Genomic DNA, 6,935 nt, shown 5'->3' on the forward strand with positions numbered 1-6,935 from the left:
GTCCGCTCACTGAGCGGAGCGGAGGCTGAACGCTGGCAGGCGGATGCATTTTCAGTGGATACGCCTCTACTCAGAATGCATTAGGGCCAGACGGATGCGTTCAGGACCGCTCGTGAGCCCCTTCAAACGGAGCGCACGAGCGGACACCTGAACGCTCGTGTGAAAGTAGCCTAAAATAAAAGAAATGCAGAGTTAAATTCAGGTGACATTTTCACATCTATGATGTCAGCCTGTTTAATAGCAAAAATTGGGGTGACAAAAACCCTTTAAAGGGGTTGTGTCATCATTGACAATGGTGGCATATCGCTAGGATATGCCCCCATTGTCTTATAGGTGCGGGTCTGACCGCTGGGACCCGCACCTATATTGAGAACGTAGCCCGCAAGTGAAGGAGGGCACACTGCGCATGCGCAGCCGCCATCAATTCATTTTCTATGGGGCCAGCGAAAATAGCCGAGCGCTGGCTTGGCTATTTTCGTCTGCCCCATAGAAATGAATGAAAGCGGGGGCCCCCGCGCATGCGCAGTACACTCCCATTCACTTCTTGGTGGTGACTGGACAGGAGTCCTCCAGCCACCACTGTGCAGGGCTCCGTTCTCGAAATAGGTGCGGGTCCCAGTGGTGGGACCTGCACCTATAAGACAATGGGGGCATATCCTGGCGATATGCCCCCATTGCCCATGATGAGACAACCCCTTTAAGACAGAAATCTAGGGCAGCTAGGAGGCTGCCATAGATTTTAGTCTGTAGTATGGCCAGCGGGAGGATGTGCCGAATCTATGGCACGTCCTCCAGCTGCACAGGGGAATCAAGGCCAGCGATGAAAACACTGTTCTTGATAAATGTCCCCCATGATCTGAAAAACCTACATCTTGTGTCTTTATTAGATCTGAATTATATAACAGCAGCTAAACAGTATCTCCTTACATCAGTAAGTCTCAAGCACACAACTATAATTTTGGGCCACCTCCGATCTGCATTTGTGCGATTCGGACATGGGTCCATTCAGTACTGCAAAAAATGTGCTAATTATATTAACATGTCCTATTCTTGTCCGTTTTGTGGACAATAGCCATTTCTACTATGGGAAACTTAAAAAAAAAAAAAAAAAAAAAAAAGTACCATGCATACAGAGCAGTATCACAGACAGAAAAGGTATGAATATGAACTAAGGACTTATAACACATATTTTCTTTCCGTGTCGTTTTTTTGCAGTCCGTATACGGAACCATTCATTTCAAAGGGTGCGCAAAAAAAAAAAAAAAAAACACTCCGTGTGCATTCCGTTTCCATATGTTCGTTCCACAAAAAAATATAGAACACGCGGAATCCCCATTGACTGTAATAAGGTCTGGAGGTGATCTGACTGCTTTCCGGCATAAATGACGGGTATTGGCCAGACAAATACTGCAATACTGGTTTTTCTTTGCTGCCGACAGTAGGCATTTATGCCGGAAAGCAGCCAGATCCCCGCCAGACATCAGTCAATGGGGATCTGGCAAAGAACTAGTGAATATCTGTTGGAACAGCCTGCTGGAAATGCTCGCCGGAGATGTGAACACAGCCTAAGGCTTCATGCACACAACTGTATGTATTTCGCGGTCCGCAAAAGATACGGATGACGTCCGTGTGCATTCCATATTTTGCGGAACAGAACAGCTGGCCCCTAATAGAACAGTACTATCCGTGTCCGTAATGCAGATAATAATAGGACGTGTTCTATTTTTTTGCGCAACGGAAATACGGAAACGGAATGCACACGGAGTAACTTTCGGGGTTTTTTTTTGCGGACCCATTGAAATGAATGGTTCCGTATACAGTCTGCAAAAAAAAAAAACTGAGGACGCAGAAAGAAAATACGTTCGTGTGCATGAGGCCTAACAAGGTAATTCCATAAGTATGATTTTCCTACAATGTTGCAAATCTTTTAAGGAAAGCAAAATCTCTATAGTAATATTCACATTGTGGAGTACAACCCACACATTTGTGCACTATAGACAAAAAATTCATACTTCCATCACTAACTTGACCAACTGGTTTATCTAGCAGTATTCTCACTAAATGATCTACTATTCGCCACTTTTCCACTAGGAAGCTAAGTACGCATCAAATCCGGAAAGTGATAAGGACATTAGGGGTGGTGAACAACAAAATTCCCACCTCACTGGCTCATCAGCCAATTACATACGATGATGTCCTCAAACACCACACCCAGATATTTGGGGCTGCTACACTGTGGAATGCAAAAGTCCAGATATAATCATAGAAATAAGATGAAAAAGCAGATGCTCAACAATTAACCCTTTGCTACTGTTAAATGCCACCTACAAAAGATTGCAGTTCCACTGGAAATCAGTGAGCAATGAAAAAACTTAAGCCCCAGTTCAACCAGTTAATTAACCTACATACCAAGAGAAAACACATTAAATTCTCCTACGCGAATATATTTCCAGATGAGACCTCAATATCAAACGTGCTACAAATACTTCATCATTAGGCTGGGTTCACACCTGAGCGTTTTACAGCGCGTTCCTACGCGCTGTAAAACGCTCAACGGGCAAAAACCAATGATTCCCTATGGGTATGGTTCTCACCTGAGCGTTTTACAGCGCGTACGAACGCGCTGTAAAACGCCCTACGCCCCAAGAAGTACAGGAGCTTCTTTGGGGCATATTGTCGCGCGTCACACCACTGTTTTTCATTGTACTTCTCTGTGTTCAAAAGCAACGACGCGCGTTTCCAAAATACAAATACGCCCGATAAAAACGCCTGTAAACAGCGCTTATCGAATACGCTCAGGTGTGAACCCAGCCTAAGTGTTAAAGGGCTTGTCCGGGTTCAGAGATGAATTGCGCAGGGCAAGCGATCTTTTATTTACAAAAGCACACTGCCGGGCAGAAACTTCTGCCCGGCAGTGTGTTTGGTGACATCACCGGCACTGATGGGCGGGCTTTAGCGCTGCCCTAGCCGTTTTACTGGCTAGGGAAGCACTAAATCCTGCCCATCAGTGCCGGTGACAGCACCGGGCTTCCTGGCAGTCCCATGGAGAGCCCCGATACGTCACCAGATCTAAAAAAAAAAATGTGCATGAATTGCTCTGATGCTCCCTGGGTGAAAGTGGAGGTATGTCCGGGTTCAACTCTGAACCCGGACAACCCCTTTAATACCATAAAGCCGATATTTCCTGGCAGATAACGCGTAAACACACCAATTAGCTAATAAGAGAATGAGTCCCTCTCCCTTCTCAGAATAGGCAGTGTGGGGCCTCAGGAGGGACATGCACACTATTGTAGCATGGTAACTACTGGAAATAATCTGGATTATACAGCAAAGGACAAAGTAGTGATGGAACCAAGGATCACAAATGAGGTATAGGACGCATACTAATACTATACTGGACAGATAAGCGCCCTATAAAACCAGGGTGGGGGGCTTCTTTTTCATCATTTTAACTTTTTAATAAATGTAACATGAATTATCACAATATGAACTGGTAGTGAGACAGTTTGGTATTAAATAAAATAAACTGATCATCCAGACTGAATAAAACATAACCCTTGGCTGACATACAATGGAAAATGGAGGGCCAGGCCCTGATCCATTGTAGCAGTGTAAACAGAGAAGGCCTGTCTATGGGAAGGGGCACAGTAAGAAAATACTAACACGGACTATGCAAGCTTTAACTCCATCGTTACTGCAAACAATCCCAAAGTTAAAGAAAAACAGCAACATAACCAATGCACAAAAAAATAATAAGGTAAAATAGTACCTGGGTGGAGATTGTAGGATGAGTCACCACGCCGGGACAAATCCTGGAAGCAACAGAACCCTCTACAATCAAAGAAACTGTGTATGGGGATGCAGTCAAAATTAGGTTTTGCATGAGAATAACTGCTCTGAACGTGTGTTTTTCAGTTTTTTTGTTTTTAGACAGAAACAGATACACGCCGAGATGGAAATGGTTAATGTCCCAAATGATGAACCGGGAGTGATGGGGCGATATATATATCTATATAGATATATATATCTATATATAGATATATATATATACACACACACGTATTTTTAAGAAAATATTAACATTCAAGATGGCGGCCAGGCCGAGTCGCAGCGTGCCAAATAGTACCTAAACACGTACGTGTCCTTCCGCCGTTGATACCCGCTGACACGAGATCGGTAATGTTAAAGCCAGAACAAGGAAAGTGTGACAAAAAAAAAACGTTCTAACGTGTTACCTTTTCCCAGTGCAAGGTCCCAACGGTCCACCTCGTGTCTCCTTATACAGGGCCGGTTACTTCCGCCTAGCTGGGACTGCAGCTGGTTCGCCGTGTCTGAGGCGAAGAGCGCGCATGAATTCGGGATAAAGTACCGGCCGAGATAGAGGGAAAGGCTCCCACCCACTGTGCTCCAGTACTTGTTCATCACACACACAATTCAATGGCGGTGCAAAGATTGAACCACCAATCTTCCACATCTCGGAACTTTGATCGATTCTGTGAATAGATGTTCAAACCTGTATATGAAATGTAAAGTGTAATCGTAGCTTCGTGTTACATTCATTCAACATGTTTTATGGGTTGTGTATGATTGAGAACTTCGATATAGGGAGAGTGTTTCTCACTGTTCCACCATAACTGAGTTTTGTCACACTTTTCAGGTTTATTCACCCTCTATTAACCGCCTCCGGACCGCCTAACGCAGATTTGCGTTCCGGAGGCGGCAGCCCTGCGCAGAGTCACGCATATATGCGTCATCTCGCGCAAGCCGAGATTTCCTGTGAACGCGCGCACACAGGCACGGAAGGTAAGAGAGTGGATCTCCAGCCTGCCACCGGCGATCGTTCGCTGGCAGGCTGGAGATGTGATTTTTTTAACCCCTAACAGGTATATTAGACGCTGTTTTGATAACAGCGTCTAATATACCTGGTCCTCTGGTGGTCCCCTTTGTTTGGATCGACCACCAGAGGACACAGGTAGCTCAGTAATATGTTGCACCAAGCACCACTACACTACACCCCCCCCCCCTCTGTCACTTATTAACCCCTTATTCACCCTTGATCACCCCATATAGACTCCCTGATCACCCCCCTGTCATTGATTACCCCCCTGTCATTGATCACCCCCCTGTAAAGCTCCATTCAGATGTCCGCATGATTTTTACGGATCCACTGATAGATGGATCGGATCCGCAAAACGCATACGGACGTCTGAATGGAGCCTTACAGGGGCGTGATCAATGACTGTGGTGATCACCCCATATAGACTCCCTGATCACCCCCCTGTCATTGATTACCCCCCTGTCATTGATCACCCCCCTGTAAAGCTCCATTCAGATGTCCGCATGATTTTTACGGATCCACTGATAGATGGATCGGATCCGCAAAACACATACAGGCGTCTCCCTGGAGCCTTCCGGGGGGGGGTAATCACCCCATATAGACTCCCTTATCACCCCCCTGTCATTGATCACCCCCCCTGTCATTGATCACCCCCCCCTGTCAGGCTGCATTCAGATGTCCGTATGATTTTTACGGATCCACGGATACATGGATCGGATCCGCAAAACACATACGGACATCTGAATGGAGCCTTATAGGGGGGTGATCAATGACAGGGGGTGATCACCCCATATAGACTCCCTGATCACCCCCCTGTCATTGATCACCCCCCTGTCATTGATCACCCCCCTGTCATTGATCACCCCCCTGTAAGGCTCCATTCAGACATTTTTTTGGCCCAAGTTAGCGGGAATTATTATTTTTTTCTTACAAAGTCTCATATTCCACTAACTTGTGTCAAAAAATTAAATCTCACATGAACTCACCATACCCCTCACGGAATCCAAATGCGTAAAATTTTTTAGACATTTATATTCCATACTTCTTCTCACGCTTTAGGGCCCCTAGAATGCCAGGGCAGTATAAATACCCCACATGTGACCCCATTTCGGAAAGAAGACACCCCCAGGTATTCCGTGAGGGGCATATTGAGTCCATGAAAGATTGAAATTTTTGTCCCAAGTTAGCGGAAAGGGAGACTTTGTGAGAAAAAAATAAATAAAATCAATTTCCGCTAACTTGTGCCAAAAAAAAAAAAATTTCTATGAACTCGCCATGCCCCTCATTGAATACCTTGGGGTGTCTTCTTTCCAAAATGGGGTCACATGTGGGGTATTTATACTGCCCTGGCATTTTAGGGCCCCTAAAGCGTGAGAAGAAGTCTGGGATCCAAATGCGCATCTAGGCTGCAAAAAAGTGTCACACATCTGGTATCGCCGTACTCAGGAGAAGTTGGGCAATGTGTTTTGGGGTGTCATTTTACATATACCCATGCTGGGTGAGATAAATATCTTGGTCAAATGCCAACTTTGTATAAAAAAATGGGAAAAGTTGTCTTTTGCCGAGATATTTCTCTCACCCAGCATGAGTATATGTAAAAAGACACCCCAAAACACATAGCCCAACTTCTCCTGAATACGGCGATACCAGATGTGTGACACTTTTTTGCAGCCTAGGTGGGCAAAGGGGCCCACATTCCAAAGAGCACCTTTAGGATTTCACAGGTCATTTACCTACTTACCACACATTAGGGCCCCTGGAAAATGCCAGGGCAGTATAACTACCCCACAAGTGACCCCATTTTGGAAAGAAGACCCAAGGTATTCCGTGAGGGGCATGGCAAGTTCCTAGAATTTTATATTTTTTGTCACAAGTTAGTGGAAAATGATGATTTTTTATTTTATTTTTTTTTCCTTACAAAGTCTCATATTCCACTAACTTGTGACAAAAAATAAAAACTTCCATGAACTCACTATGCCCATCACGAAATACCTTGGGGTGTCTTCTTTCCAAAATGGGGTCACTTGTGGGGTAGTTATACTGCCCTGGCATTCTAGGGGCCCAAATGTGTGGTAAGAAGTTTGAAATCAAAATGTGT

The 6,935-nt window shown here is 45.1% G+C and overlaps 1 protein-coding gene across 1 annotated transcript in view; it reads right to left on the minus strand.

The window, feature by feature from the left end:
• Window positions 1-4,379, minus strand: part of KMT5B (lysine methyltransferase 5B) — a 277,581-nt gene extending 273,202 nt beyond the window's left edge. Inside the window, exon 1 of the mRNA XM_040410833.1 lies at window positions 4,236-4,379. The gene's annotated coding sequence lies outside the window, so the exon portion shown is untranslated. The remainder of the gene's footprint in view (window positions 1-4,235) is intronic.
• Window positions 4,380-6,935: the final 2,556 nt, after the last annotated feature.

This window comes from Bufo bufo, chromosome 10 (genome assembly GCF_905171765.1).
Source record: "Bufo bufo chromosome 10, aBufBuf1.1, whole genome shotgun sequence".
In the NCBI taxonomy this organism is placed as follows: Eukaryota; Metazoa; Chordata; class Amphibia; order Anura; family Bufonidae; genus Bufo; species Bufo bufo.